Source organism: Mustela nigripes, chromosome 1 (genome assembly GCF_022355385.1).
Source record: "Mustela nigripes isolate SB6536 chromosome 1, MUSNIG.SB6536, whole genome shotgun sequence".
Taxonomy (NCBI): Eukaryota; Metazoa; Chordata; class Mammalia; order Carnivora; family Mustelidae; genus Mustela; species Mustela nigripes.
The window spans coordinates 163,380,963-163,396,288 of NC_081557.1; the positions used below are offsets into that span (position 1 = coordinate 163,380,963).

Here is a 15,326-nt window from a genome sequence, read left to right on the forward strand (position 1 = left end):
GATGATTTTCCTTGTGTAAACCTGTTACTGGAAGGCACATGTCCGTTCCGGGATGCCTCAGGTTGCTGTGAGCTCCTCTACTGTTATCAGCATGTCAGGGGCAGCTGCAGTGCGGATTCCCTGTTGGTTATTTAACTGATCTTTTTGGTTAGTATGGGACCAAGGCTACCCTTGGAACTCTGTAACCATGGTGATAAGATGCCCTATATTAACTTTTCAACATAAAAGATGAGATGCTCTAGCACTTCTGTGCCTGTGGTTCCCAGCAGAGTTTTGGGGAGCCATTCAAGCAGTTAAGCAATAGAATCGGGCCCCTGAAGATAATTACTTTTTCCTTTATACCAGTACCTTTTAAATTAGGGGTGGTGACTGACAGCCCAGACAGTCCACGACCAGTCAAATGTGAGATCTAGGGCCAACCTTGGAGGCTTGTCATTCTTATAATACACCAACTGGGGAAAATATCCTCCAAGCCAAAGGCTTTACTTCTTAAATAAAATTGGAGTGCTTACCAAAATCACAACTGTGTGTTTTCATATGTGTTACAAAATAAAACTATTGTGGAAGATGGATTTGATTCTTGTAGAAAATCGAAGTGTTTTCTAACCAGGATGAGTCTCAGACAGAGTTGAAATGGCACACAGTATACATTTGAGATTTGGGGGGCCATGGAGAAGGTACGGTGTCCAATATCTTCCCTTTTCTTTAGTCTGAAAATCTTATTTCCAGAGTTTTTCCCCTCTAAAGGTTTCCAAGCCATTGTAATATAAATATCTTTGGGAAAGGTATCACAGCAAGGGAAAGGGAAAAATTTAGTGGTAAGTCAAAGAAAACCTGTTGGCAGCCCTTTTTGGACCGAAGAGTGCTTTGTATATTCCTTCAACCAATATTTAATCATAAAAAACCTACATTACTCCATTACCTTTAAACAACATGGGATATGGCAAAACTAAATTCTCACAAAGGCAGAAGCTACCCAGCTGCTGTCCTATTTAAGTGGACAGAGTTCTCTTGAAGTTGTCACAATTCCCATCCCTCCCACGTGTACTCAGTAACACTTCTTTTGGTCTTCCTTGCTCATTTACTTATCCCCTTGGCTCCTGTAGGTAAAAAACTGAAACAAACCAAAGACAGAGTTAGCTTCAGTAATTGTGACAATTCGAAGGCTGATGATAAAGCATCCGCTTAGGTTTGCTTTCATGGTTAAGATACCTATAAGAACATAAAAATGTGCATTTTTAATGTTTTTTTCTCACACACTTACTAAAAAATTCTTACTATTTATATTGTAGCCTGACTACCTATTTACCACAATATAAATGAATGTGCCAGAGACATCCCACTTTTACCTGTGGCTGACTTGAACTGAGCCTTGAGTTTTCTCAAGCTGTTGAAAGTTACTTCAGTGGGGAACACATTATAGTTGGACCTGAACAAGGCAGCAAAACAGTTGAGGCATGGAATTTATTCTCTTAATTCAGGTGGTGTGGGAAAAAGCTGAATGATCTATTCCCAAACCTCACTGTCTAGAGGAGGCACCCCTGCCAGGATGTGAGACCACACTTCCCTCAGCTGCTCCCAGCCGATTACCAGTCACAGTGCAGCCCACTCACATTTGGTGTGGGTACACCCCACTGGCTGGCTGAGACCTGCTAAGAGCTGCGTTTCCTTCTGAGGCTCTTCCTGCCCCATCCCCTGGTCCCTTGTTCTCTTGCTTTCACAGCTGGCAGACCTCTAGCCCGGACTGAAGGCTCTCCCTGCCTTCTCTGGTTTGGTTTCCTGCAGGCCCTTCCTCCAATAAATCTCTTGCACCTCTCATCTTGTTTTGGCATCTGCTTCTCAGAAGATTCAAACTGACACACTGTAAATGACTAATGATTATTGGCAGAGTTGTGAGGAGTTATAGAGCAATATCACATGAAGACCTGAGGAGGACTGGGTGGGTGCCTTGAAAAGAGCTTGAAAATGATAACGTTCTTACCAGTCAGCATGGATATTATGTCTCTAAGTAGTGTGAGGATCCAAGTACATTTTAAAACAAGATTCTGGAGGTTCCTGGATGGCTCAGAAGGTTAAGCATCCAACTCTTGATTCTGGCTTAGGTCATGATCTTAGGGTCGCGGGGTCGAGCCCTGTTTTAGCCTCCATGCTTAGCGAGGAGTCTGCTTGAGATTCTCTCTCTCCCTCTCCTTCTGCCCCTCCCTACACACACACACACACACACACTCTCTCTCTCTCTCAAAGTAATACATAAAATAAAACAAGATTCTGGTTACTGTTCTTTGGGGGTGGCAGTGAAGATCAAATCTAGTAGAGGCCAGGCATCAACTCATTAAATAATAACAGCAGATAGTACAATACATAGAAAAATTTTCAATGATGAATTGCCAATTGTTATGTTCAATAGATGTTTCTGTGTTCAGAGACAGGAGGAAGAGACCATCTGAAATTTTAGAACTTTGGGGGAACATTTCTTCCTAAAACTAGATATCACAACTGGATAAGAGCTGGTTACTTTCCCTATGGGGAAGACTGAAAGAGAGGGGTTATATGAATATTGGGGCCAGTAGTCACCAAGCAATACCTTGGACCTGTGCTTCTCCAGTGGGGGTCTCAAGACCTCTGAGGAATCTTAAGAATCTATAAGAAATGGAAAAATAATTATGTTTTCGTTTTGATGCTAAGCTAAAAATTAGTATTTGCAAACTTGGGATCCCCTGAATCACCTTCTAACTAAGGGCTACCTCTCAATTTTTTTGCTTCCTTTTCTATTTGTGTTCATAATTATCTAGGCCTCCAATAGTACCGCTTTAATCATCATAAGCTGAGAGTTGACAGAAGTAGACTTAATATATAAATGAAGCATTCTTGTCAAGTGAAGAACAAGTAGTATCATTTGTGTGCTGAAGAAATAATTATTTTGCAGAAAAAGTAGTTTGAATAGAGAGTAGTGGTGATGAAATTTGAGTCATCATCACCTAGCACAGAATTTTATATATATCAAAGACATTTATATATATCAAAGACATGAAAAATCAAAGACATTGTGTGCTAAGAGGTGTGATGTGGCACTTAGACTCGGGAAAACAATTTTAATTTTCATATTAAATTAATGTGGTAAATTTGAATACATTGCTTTTTAGTGTTTAAAGTAGAATTTGTAGTTTGACTTGGCTTTGTGATATAAGGCATCTATACTTGGTTTTATGAACAATATGGTTCACATCTGAGTATGCCCAAACTTTCTCCTGTCCACTCCCATAAAGGAAAACTATTTGCTCCTGCTGCCTACCCTCTCCCGTACTCTGGTGGAGGGTCTGCTTCTGAGCAGATAATTGGGAAAGAGCACCAAGGCAGGGAGAGGAGACCATGTTTGGAATTAGCGCCTACCTAACACCTGAGCTGAATGTTTTCGTGGAGCAGACAAACTCCTCAGCCGTGTGAGGGATCTTCATCAGGACCTGTGAGGTGGAAAGGGAAGGCGAAAATTTCTTAGTAGGAGAAGCAGAGCACACATGGTAAAGAGCAGAAATAGAGGAAAAAGTTTATAAGTTTGAGGGAGTGGAGAGGGAATTGTGGAGATTGTGTTCAGAAAAACACATAGAGTCATTTGAGGAGGCTGGAAAATTTGGAAGCAATGCCCATCTGGGGATTATAAATAAGATTTTCTCAATGTCTTTCCCAGAGTCGCAGGTAAAGACTAGATTTTCGGCACTGTTTATGCTGAAGGACAGACGGGGACTCCTCAGGGATGGATCTTTTGATATTTGAGTCTTGTGAGCTGCTGATATGCTGAGCTCTCCAATTATGGACCAATTAGTTTAAACCCATGGAAACCTCTCAAAGGCAGACATTACATTTCAAGGGAGGTACTGAGAAAGGAAATATTCTCTCAAGTTAAAAGGCACCCAGGCCTCATCCAAAGTCTCAACTGCTATTATTTTCTGAAGTAGGGGAGTTAACATGTGATTTCTCTTATGCCTTGCCTGGGGGGTTGGGATGATGCTTACCGGAAGGATAAAGGAGATATATCAGTCTTTTGAGTAGCTCAAGCTTCATAAATCCTTTAGGGTCACGATTCTCCCACTGCATTAGCTAAATGGAATTTCATGGTAGGTCTGGTCTGCGAGAAGAAACCTGGGCAGAGAAGGCACCTAGCTGCTAGGTAAAGTGCAACTAGCAGAGCATATAAAATATAATTAGCGTCCTTTGGATCGTAATCCCAATAGCTCTTGCAGCTGCCCCCCCGTCCTCTCCGTCTCTATCCCTTTCATCTCATCTCCACCGCTAGAATAGTTTTTAAGTGGATTCCTGCTTCCAGGAGGCCTGTTTTCAGACATTTGCTTTTCCCCACTCATTGAGTCTGTCTATTCTGTTCAGCCATTGGCGGCTCACTTGTTAGACCCTACAACGAGACCCCCCAGTCTCTGCCCCTGCCCAGGTGACACCCTAGTGGGGACAGATTTGTTAAATGAGTCATCATTCAAATGCTGAGTGTGATGGGGCTTCTGGGATCTCATGACAGGGCAAGGGAAAGTCTGGGGGTGCAGAGAAAAGCTTAAAGAAGCTGTTCAAAAGCTTCAAGAAGATTGAGGAGGAATTCACCAAGCGGAGGGCCAGTGGAGGGGCCGCGGGGCAAGAACACCCCAACACTGGGAGTTGCTGAGTGGTGCCCAGGAAAAAAAGAAAAGACTAGAATTTGGGGGTCAGGTGAATTAGGTAGGTCAGCTTTCAAGCTCAGATCTGTAAGGGCCCTGTAAAAAAAGTGAACATTTGCTGACTAATTGAACATTAAAAAAAATAATAATAATACTAAAGTGAACATTTGGTTTTTCATTCTAAGGGCTGTTGGAAGACACTTGAAGTTTTTAACTAAGAAGTGGTAAGTTTGGAGGCAGAGTGAACAATTAATCACACACGGTAGCTAGTCTTTTCTGAGTGCAATCTGATTGCGTTACTCCTGTTTTAAAACTTTTAGTAGTGACTTCGTAATGCCATCAAAATGACATCTAAATTTTTAATGAAGCTTGCCAGGCTCCCTGCTACTTTTCCAGGCACATCTTTGATTCTCTGCCCATGAGGGGCAACAGAATATACTACCCCACAATGTGTCTCTTTGGCATGAGGATACACACACACACACACACACACACACATATATATTTACATTTACATTTATATTTATATAGAGATAGATAGATAGATATTTTCCTTCCCTAGAGCCTATGTGAGCATTGGCTGGGGTCAGTGGTGGTGGTGGGGTGGGCGAGACAAAGGTAAAGAATCTTAAACAGGCTCAGGGCCCAGGGGAGAACGCTAAGGGATGGGGGCTGTTTCAATCTCAGGACCCTGAGATCATGATCTCAACTGAGGTTGAGAGTCCATGGATTTACCAACTGAGTCACCCAGGTGGCGTGGAGATAATTTTGAACCAAAGACAGTCAGTGTCCCTTAATGGCCAAAGGGGATTTAGATAATCATTTTGATTGGAAATGGGATGAAGGCAGAGGAAGAGCAACAAGAGTTGAGAGCTCAAGGGAAACCCAGTGGAAAGCTTGCCTTGTGCTTTTGAATTCCTTTTAAAAACTTGGTTGCTCTATAATTTACTTGTAATAATACTGGTTCTAACTTGAAGGTAGATGTATGGGAGGCACAGAATCTTAAATATGTCATAACTGAAATTGGGCACCCTTTTACTTGAAACGAATCACAGTCCAAGAGTTCTGGTATTTGAGATTTTTTGTTTGCTTCTATGTATCTAATTCAAGAATGTTATACAGGTTATATTCAGGCACTTGAAGTGCTTGTGTATCTTACAACACTTTTAAGGGTTAATAAAATACGTGGCTTAGCCTTATCACTTACCTTTTACTGCCATCCTGTGGCCATTTCATTTTCTAGCTTAAAAATCCATTTGCAAAACCTTATTTTCTATCCTTATCACAGAATATGTTTTCGGATTTTATCAGTTCTCAATGAATGTAGATATACTTGGATGTACGTATTTGGTAGTATTTTGCTATCTTAAGATGCTCCATCAGTAGCATATACTTTTCAAGGAATTTTAATTCTGAGTGAGCTTCCATACAATATTTCCAAAGAGCCTTCCTTCAGATATCTTTCCTCCATCCCTCCCTCCTAATCTGGATTTTCAGTGGATGCTTAGGCCATTAACAATTTATTGTAGTCTTGAAGGCAGACGCCTTGGGGTTGTTTGTTTCTATTTGAAATGCTCACAGATACTTTTTTTTGGAATCTGGGTTTGGATTTCCTTTCTTGACTCTCCCCTCTTCTGATCCTCCAGATTTCTAAGTCCCAGAGCCCTTATTGGTGAGATGACAGGCATAGGTAGGATCAGGCAATGTGCCCATGACAGAATGTGCTCTTGTTCTTCTGGCTTGTGACATCGGGTTCTACTTCTCCGCGTAGAAGTGGGGTGTATGCAGGCTGAAGGGGGCAAAGGGCATCTGCTGTCCCAGGGGTTCTTTCTCAGGAGGTTGATTTGGCCTCTATAACCAGGAGGCTGATAGCAAGCACATTCTATGAGAGCAAGTTTTGTTCATGCTGTCTACCCAAGACCATAAAGACCTGGAATCTTGCCCAATAGGGGATGATAATTCTGAGAAATCACAGTGATAATGGCTAGTACACATTGAAGTTTTCATTTACATGCCACGGGTTATTCTAAACACCTTCTATGCATTATCTCAGGCTTTAAACAATTTCATGAGCAGAGACCATTAGCATCTTATTTGACCAGTTAGAAACCATAGATCTTAGAGCGGTGATGTTCTTCTCCAAGGTAAGGCAGCTGGGAATTGGTGGGTTTGTGGAATGAACCAGTGAGTGAGTATCTGATGCCCAGTGTGTGTGCCTCCTTCAAAATCATTTCCTTAGAGTCCAAGACCTGGAATTTTCTTTATCCAGACCTTGAATTTTCCTGATGCATCCAAAGAATACATTTCCTTAAGCTTCTGAGGATGAGCCGGGGCCACCTGAGTGTGTCTATCCCTGGTCACAGTTCCATTATGACCTCTCTTAGGCCAGACTCACCCTCATCACCCTGTGGCATCTGATTCTAAGGATCTGGATCTGTCTTTTGTTTATCATTCTGCTCCTGATTTCTAACTTTATGTCAGGTCTTTGGCACCTGACTTTGAACCTTCTCTTCCCACAGGTCTGGGAAAGGGTAGTACTGTGCTTACGTGTGAAGGCTCAGGAATCAAGCTGCTGGGATTTATTTCCCAGCTTTGCCACTCAGCACCGTGTGACCCTGGGCAAGTCCAACGAACTCTCTAAAACCCCAGTTTTCTTATCTGTAAAATGAGAATGATTAATGGAAATTGTGAGAGTATCGTTTGGTAATCCATGCGGAGTACTTAGAGGGCCTTACAGATTCAAAGTCTTTACTTATTTGTTCATTTCATTGAGAGCCTCTTATGCGCCGCCAGGTGCCTGCCTGTCTACTGGGGAGAATCCCCGCCATTCCCCTGGCTATCTTGAGATGATCGTCCCTTGCCTCCCTCCCTGTTCTGGGAAGTGAGCAGTCCACCATCTCACCATCAGGGGTTCCATTCTCTATCTTACAGTTTTGCCCTCTCTCTGCACAGGGGACAAGTCCCAGGGAGCTAGCCCTCCTCTTCTCTTTGACCAATGAGATTCTTTTTCTCCCTCACATTGAACTTCATATTAATTTTCCCTAAGGATTTGGATTCTCTGCTTTGAAATCACTTGTTATATGCTTTTATTTTTAACTTTTTAAAAGGAACTTTTTAAAATCAAAGTATAATTAACGTACAACATTATATTAGCTTCAGGTGCGTGACACAATGATTCAACAATTCTATACATTGCTCAGTGCTCATCGTGGTGAGTGTGCTCTTAATCTCTTTTACTCATTTCACCTATTCTCCTACCCACTTTCATTTTCATTTTTAACTTTGAATTGCAACATCTATCACATTTTGTACAAATTAAATGCTATTAATAAAATGGATACTTTGTATCCACCCAACTTAAGAAAAAGAACATTCTAGTGCCTCCGAAGTCCCCTGTGCTTCTTCATGCTGTCCTTCTTTTTCCCCACTGGAGGAATATTGTGCAAGATATTCTCTTGCTCATCTTTATAGTGTTGCAAGCTGAGGGGTGTTTTATAGAAACAACATCTTCTACCTTTCCCTGAAGATCTGGAAGGGGCTGTGAGAGAAATGGAGGAAAAGCCACTAGCCAGCCTTCTGAAGCACTGTGTGGATGGCCCGGCCAGGGGTCTCCAGGAGAAGCTCAGAATCCAATCAACTGAGCAGGGCTGCAAAGAGGCAGCTGCAGGAGATAGTCAAAGTGACTGCCTCTCCATGGGGGCCCGTGAGTCCACTGACAGCTGCCTGTGGTCAGTCAAAGTGCCCCACAGTGGACAGAAGGGATGGCAGTCGTGGAGAGGAAGCAGGAATCCAGACCCTCAGTGTCTGTCCATCAGCCCAATTGAGTGCATGTACCCTGCAAGAAAACGGGGTGCTACTTCACTTCTGCCTCCAAGTATCTTGTTTAAGTTCCTATTTTGGTCCATTTAACCTCAAACCCTGCAGAGAACTCTGGGATTTGTAGTTCCTAGCTTAGCCAAGATGGCCATAGAGTACACCAGCACTGCTGTCTATGAGTGAATCCTAAAACAATCCTAAAACAATCCTAAAACAATGTACTGTTGAATTTTGGCTGGACCTTAAAGATTTATTTATTTATTTATTTTTTCAAAAGAGAGAGAGAGAGAGAGAGAGAGAGAGAGACAGTGAGCAGGATTAGGGGAGAGGGAGAAGCAGACTTCCCACCGAGCAGGGAGCTTGATGCAGGGCTGGATCCCAGGACCCTGGGATCATGACCTGAACTGAAGGCAGACATTCAACTGACTGAGCCACCCAGGCGCTCTTGGCTGCACTTTATTATAATAGGAATCATGCAACTTATTTTTTTCTATGACTTACTTTTATCGTTTTGTTGGTGTTGTTAACCTCGGTTTTTGAAATTCCATCCTGCTGATCCATTCACTTGTAACTACTATATACAGAATTCCAAAGTGTGAAGATGTAGATTATTTATTCATTTCAGTATAATTAGATATTTGGTGTTTTTTTTTCCCCAGATTTGCTTTTGCGAACAAAGTTTCTATGAATATTATATGTATCTCCTTATATGTGTAAAAGTTTTTCTAGTACATATACCCAGCAGAGAAATTGTGGGGTATAGAATATGTTGTGTGCAATTTTTAAAATAATTTTTAATTTTTTTATTAACATATGATGTATTATTAGCCCCAGGGGTACAGGTCTGTGAATTGCCAGGTTTACACACTTCAAAGCACTCACCACACATACCTTCCCCAATGTCCATAACCCCACCACCCTCTCCCCGCCCTCCTCCCCCCGGCAATGCTCAGTTTGTTTTGTGAGATTAAGAGTGTATTATGGTTTGTCTACCTCCTGATCCCATCTTGTTTCATTTATTCCTTTCCTACCCCCCGAACACCCCACTTTGCCTCTCAACTTCCTCATATCAGGGAGATCATATGATAATTGTCTTTCTCTGATTGACTTATTTCGTTTAGCATAATACCCTCTAGTTCCATCCACATCATTGCAAATGGCAATATTTCATTTCTTTTGATGGCTGCATAGTATTCCATTGTGTGTGTGCGCGCGCACACACACACACACACACACACACACACACACCCATACCACATCTTCTTTATCCATTCATCTAGGTTCTTTCCATAGTCTGGCAATTGTGGACATTGCTGCTATAAACATTTGGGTGCACGTGCCCCTTTGAATCACTACATTTGTATCTTTAGGATAGATATCCAGTAGTGCGATTGCTGGATAATAGGGTAGCTCTATTTTCAACTTTTTGAAGAAGCTCCATGCTGTTTTCCAGAGTGGCTGCACCAGCTTGCATTCCCACCAACAGTGTAGGAGGGTTCCCCTTTCTCCGCATCCTCGCCAGCATCTGTCATTTCCTGACTTGTTAATTTTAGCCATTCTAACTGGTGTGAGATGGTATCTCATTGTGGTTTTGATTTGTATTTCCCTGATGCCGAGTGATATGGAGCACTTTTTCATGTGTCTGTTGGCTTTCTGGATGTCTTCTTTGCAGAAATGTCTGTTCATGTCCTCTGCCCATTTCTTGATTGGATTATTTGTTCCTTGGATGTTGAGTTTGATAAGTTCTTTACAGATTTTGGATACTAGCCCTTTATCTGATATGTCATTTGCAAATATCTTCTCCCATTCTATCAGTTGTCTTTTGGTTTTATTAACTGTTTCCTTTGCTGTGCAAAAGCTTTTGATCTTGATGAAGTCCAATAGTTCATTTTTGCCTTTGCTTCCCTTGCCTTTGGCGATGTTTCTAGGAAAAAGTTGCTGCAGCTGAGGTCAAAGATGTTGCTGCCTGTGGTCTCTTCAAGGATTTTGATGGATTCCTGTTTCACATTGAGGTCCTTCATCCATTTTGAGTCTATTTTCGTGTGTGGTGTAAGGAAATGGCCAGTTTCATTCTGCATGTGGCTGTCCAATTTTCCCAATACCATTTGTTGAAGAGATTGTCTTTTTTCCAGTGGACATTCTTTCCTGTTTTGTTGAAGATGAGTTGACCATGGAGTTGAGGGTCTATTTCTGGGCTCTCGATTCTGTTCCATTGATCTATGTGTCTGTTTTTGTGCCAGTACCATACTGTCTTGATGATGACAGCTTTGTAATAGAGTTTGAAGTCTGGAATTGTGATGCCACCAACTTTGGCTTTCTTTTTCAACATTCCTCTTGCTATTTGAGGTCTTTTCTGATTCCATATAAATTTTAGAATTGTTTGTTCCATTTCTTTGAAAAAATTGATGGGATTTTGATAGGGATTGCATTAAATTTGTAGATTGCTTTAGGTAGCATAGATATTTTCATATTATTTGTTCTTCCAATCCATAAGCATGGAACATTTTTCCATTTCTGTGTGTCTTCCTCAATTTCTTTCATGAGTACTTTATAGTTTTCTGAGTACAGATTCTTTGCCTCTTTGGTTAGGTTTATTCTTAGGTATCTTATGGTTTGGGGCACAATTGTAAATGGGATTGACCCCTTAATTTCTCTTTCTTCTGTCTTGTTGTTGGTATATAGAAATGCAACTGATTTCTGTGCATTGATTTTATATCCTGACACTTTATTGAATTACTGTACAAGTTCTAGGATTTGAAATGGAGTCTTTTGGGTGTTCCACAATAAGAATCATATCATCTGCAAAGAGTGATAGTTTGACTTCTTCTTTGTTGATTTGGATGCCTTTAATTTCTTTTTGTTGTCTGATTGCGTGCAATTTTATTATGTATTGTCAAACTGTTTTCCATAAGGATTCTGCTCCCACTGGCAATGCATGAGTGTTTCTGTTGCTAAATATCTTCATTATAAAGACATTTAACATTATCAGATACTTTAAAATTTGCAAAAGCAGGTAGGTGCAACATGCCATCTGATTTTGATTTCAATTTCTTCTGTCTTAGTTATACAGGAAATTGGACATCTTTTACATCTTCTTATTTTAATTAATTAATTAATTAATTTGACAGAAAGAGAGTGATAGAGCGAGAGCACAAGCAGGGGTCACAGCAGAGGGAGAGGGAGAAAGAAGCAGGCTCTCCAGTGAGCAAGGAGCCCAATGTGGGACTAAATCCCAGGATCCCAGGATCCCAGGATCATGCTCTGAACAGAAGGCAGATAGCTAACAGTTGAGTCACCTGCGTGCCCCTACATTTATTTATATTTATTTATTTATTCATTGCCATAGCATTTCCACTTTTCTAAAATGACTGGTCTGTCTTTTGTCCTCCACCCCCCTTAGAAGACTTCTTCGTAAATTCTAGATAACAGTCTTTTACTGATTGCTTATATTGCAAATATTATCTCTCAGTTTGTAGCTTGTGACTAGTTTAAATCATTTCTAGCTTGCTGTGCTATTCTATTCCTTTATTAACCGAACCCTGTTCCATTTCCACACTGGCTTGTCTTGTCATATGCTCCTTATAGTGTCTCCTGATGAACAGAAGGTCCATGTTTTATTATGGTAAAATGTGGCTTTCCTGTCCTCCTGCTTTGGTGATTTTGAGTCTTGCCTAAGAGATCCTTCTTTTCTCCCATGTTGTAAAGGTATTTGGTATCGCTTTCTAAAGTTTTTCACGTTTTGTTTTCCACAAAGTCTTTAGTTTTCCACAGATATGTAATATATATGCTCCTTTATATCTGAGCTTTCATGTTTGCACGAGTTTGTTTCTGGTCTCCAGTCTGCTCCTTTGGTATTAATGTCTGCAAGGACAAGTGTCCCCATCTCACTCTCCTTCAGCATTGTCTTGGCTTTCCTTATTGAGAAAAGTCATTTGCTTTCCTGCATAGATTTTAGGATCAATTTGTGAAGTTCTCCAAAAATATTCTGTAGTGATTCTGATTAAATTTAGGGGGTAATTGAAATCTTTATAGACTGCTCCACAGTTGCCTGTCTTCTCTCTCTTTTCAACATGACAGATGCCACTTTGTTCCCTTGCCAAGGACTTGCTGGTGGGAGGAGAGGCCATGGGTATCTCCAAGACTGTGGTTGTACCCATCCAGTGGGTCAAGATGCTGCTGCAGGTGCAGAATGCCAGCAAGCAAGTCACTGCTGATAAACAATACAAGGGATGTATAGACTTCATGCTTCCCATCCTCAGGAAGGAGGGAGTCCTGTCCTTCCAGCATGGTAACCTAGCCAATGGCATCAGATGCTTTCCCACCTAGGTTCTCAATTTTGGCTTCAAAGATAAATATAGGGATGCCTGGGTGGCTCAGTCATTAAGTGTCTGCCTTTGGCTCAGGTCATGATCCCAAGGTCCTGGGATCGAGCCCCGCAACGGGCTCCCTGCTTGGCGGGAAGCCTGCTTTCCCTCACCTACTCCCACTGCTTGTGTTCCCTCTCTCACTGCATCTCTCTCTGCCAAATAAATAAACAAAATCTTAAAAAAAAAAAGAAGATACAAAGATAAATACAAGAAGATTCTCCTGGGTGGTATGGACAAGAGAACCCAGTTTTTGCACTACTTTACAGGGAATCTGGCTTCAGGTGGTGCCGTGGGGACCACATCCTTGGGTTTTGTGTATCCTCCTGATTTTGCCTGTACCTGTCTAGAAGCTGATGCTAGCAAAGCTGGAGCTAAAATGGAATTCAGAGGCCTCAGTGACTGCCTGGTTAAGATCTATAAGCCTGGTGAGATGAAGGGTCTGTACCAAGGTTTAACGTGTCTGTGCAGGGTAGTCTTATCTACAGAGCTGCCTACTCCTGTATCTATGACACAGCAAAGGGAATGCTTCTTTTTTTTTAAATTAACATATAATATATTTTTATCCTTAGGGGTACAGGTCTGTGAATCGCCAGGTCTACACACTTCACAGCACTCACCATAGCACATACCCTCCCCAATGTCCATAATCCCACCCGCTTCTTCCAAACCCCCTCCCCCCAGCAACCCTCAGTTTGTTTTGTGAGATTGAGTCACTTATGGTTTTTCTCCCTCCCAATCCCATCTTGTTTCATTTATTCTTCTCCTATCCCCTTAACCCCCCATGTTGCATCAACACTTCCTCATATCAGGGAGATCATATGATAGTTGTCTTTCTCCGATTGACTTATTTCGCTAAGCATGATCCCCTCTAGTTCCATCCACATTGTCACAAATGGCAAGATTACATTTCTTTTGATGGCTGCATAGTATTCCATTGTGTATATATACCACCTCTTCTTTATTCATTCATCTGTTGATGGACATCTAGGTTCTTTCCATAGTTTGGCTATTGTAGACATTGCTGCTATAAACATTCGGGTGCACGTGCTCCTTTGGATCACTACGCTTGTATCTTTAGGGTAAATAACCAGTAGTGTAATTGCTGGGTCATAGGGTAGTTCTATTTTCAACATTTTGAGAAACCTCCATGCTGTTTTCCAGAGTGGTTGCACCAGCTTGCATTCCCACCAACAGTGTAGGACGGTTCAGAGGGAATGCTTCTGATCCCAAGAATACTCACATCGTTCTCAGCTGGTTGATTGTGTAATCCATCACAGCAGTTGCTGGGCTGACTTCCTGGCCATTGGACACTGTTGGTTACCGGGTGATGGTGCAGTCAGGGTGCAAAGGAACTGACATAACGCATACAGGCACGCTTGACTGCTGGAGGAAGGTTGCTCATGATGAAGAGGAACCAAAGATTTTTTCAAGGGCGCATGGTCCAATGTTCTCAGAGGCATGGGTGGTGGTTTTGCACTTGTTTTGTAGGATGAAATCAAGAAGTTCACATAACTTATTGCCTAGATTCTCCCCTTATGAATAGACTTGTGGTATCATATATCATATCTTGAGCATTCTTTTTTTTTTTTTTAAGATTTATTTACTTATTTGATAGAGAGAGAGAGCATGCATGCAAGTTGGGGGAGGAACGGAGGGAGAGAAAGAATCTTAAGCAGACTCCGCATTGAACAGGGAGCCCAGCTTGGCGCTCAATCTCACAACCCTGAGATCATGACCTGAGCTGAAATCATGGGTCAGATGCTTAATTGACTGAGCCACCCAGGCGCCTCTCTCTGGAGCATTCTCCCCTCCCCTCCAAAGATTTTATTTATTTATTTAACAGAAAGAGACCATAAGTAGGCCGAGAGGCAAGCAGAGAGAGACAGAGAGAGAGAGGAGGAAGCAGTTTCCCTGGCTGAGCAGAGAGCCCGTTGTGGGGCTCGATCCCAAGACCCCAAGACCATGACCTGAGCTGAAGGCAGAGGCTTAACCCACTGAACCACCCACGTGCCCCTTTCTTGAGCATTCTTGATAGACTGTTGGCTGTTTATCAGTGACAACTGTTATTGGTTGAAAATGGGAAGCAGTAATAGTCATCTGACCAGCTTTCTTCTAAAATCATTTCCATGGTGATGGGACTCAATTATATTTTTTATTTCAGTCACTTCTGATAAATAAATTTGAAGGAATTTAAAAAATCTCAACCCCCCCCCCCCCGCCAAACTTTACAGACTGCTTGCTAATTTGTTCCCACTGAATCTGTTCTTCCTGCTCCTGAGCTTATGGCTGCCATTTGAAGACTCTCTCACCCTTCTTGGCAGCTAGTTTTGGCCATGTGTGGTTGAGTACTTGCAAATTGATTGCCATTATTTCCTTCCCTGTCTCCACATGCGACTTTGCTGTTCTCCTTTCAGTTAATAGAATATTTCTCCTCCCTTGGAATATGAGCTGACATTATGGCTTGCTTTGCCTAACAGGATGCAGT

The 15,326-nt window shown here is 41.8% G+C and overlaps 1 protein-coding gene and 1 pseudogene across 1 annotated transcript in view; both read left to right on the forward strand.

Annotated features, from left to right (window-relative positions):
• The window catches only part of LOC132014120 (secretory immunoglobulin A-binding protein EsiB-like), a 123,978-nt gene that overhangs the window by 31,316 nt on the left and 77,336 nt on the right, over window positions 1-15,326 (forward strand). The gene's annotated exons all lie outside the window — the stretch shown is intronic.
• Window positions 12,545-14,353, forward strand: LOC132014108 (ADP/ATP translocase 2-like; annotated as a pseudogene).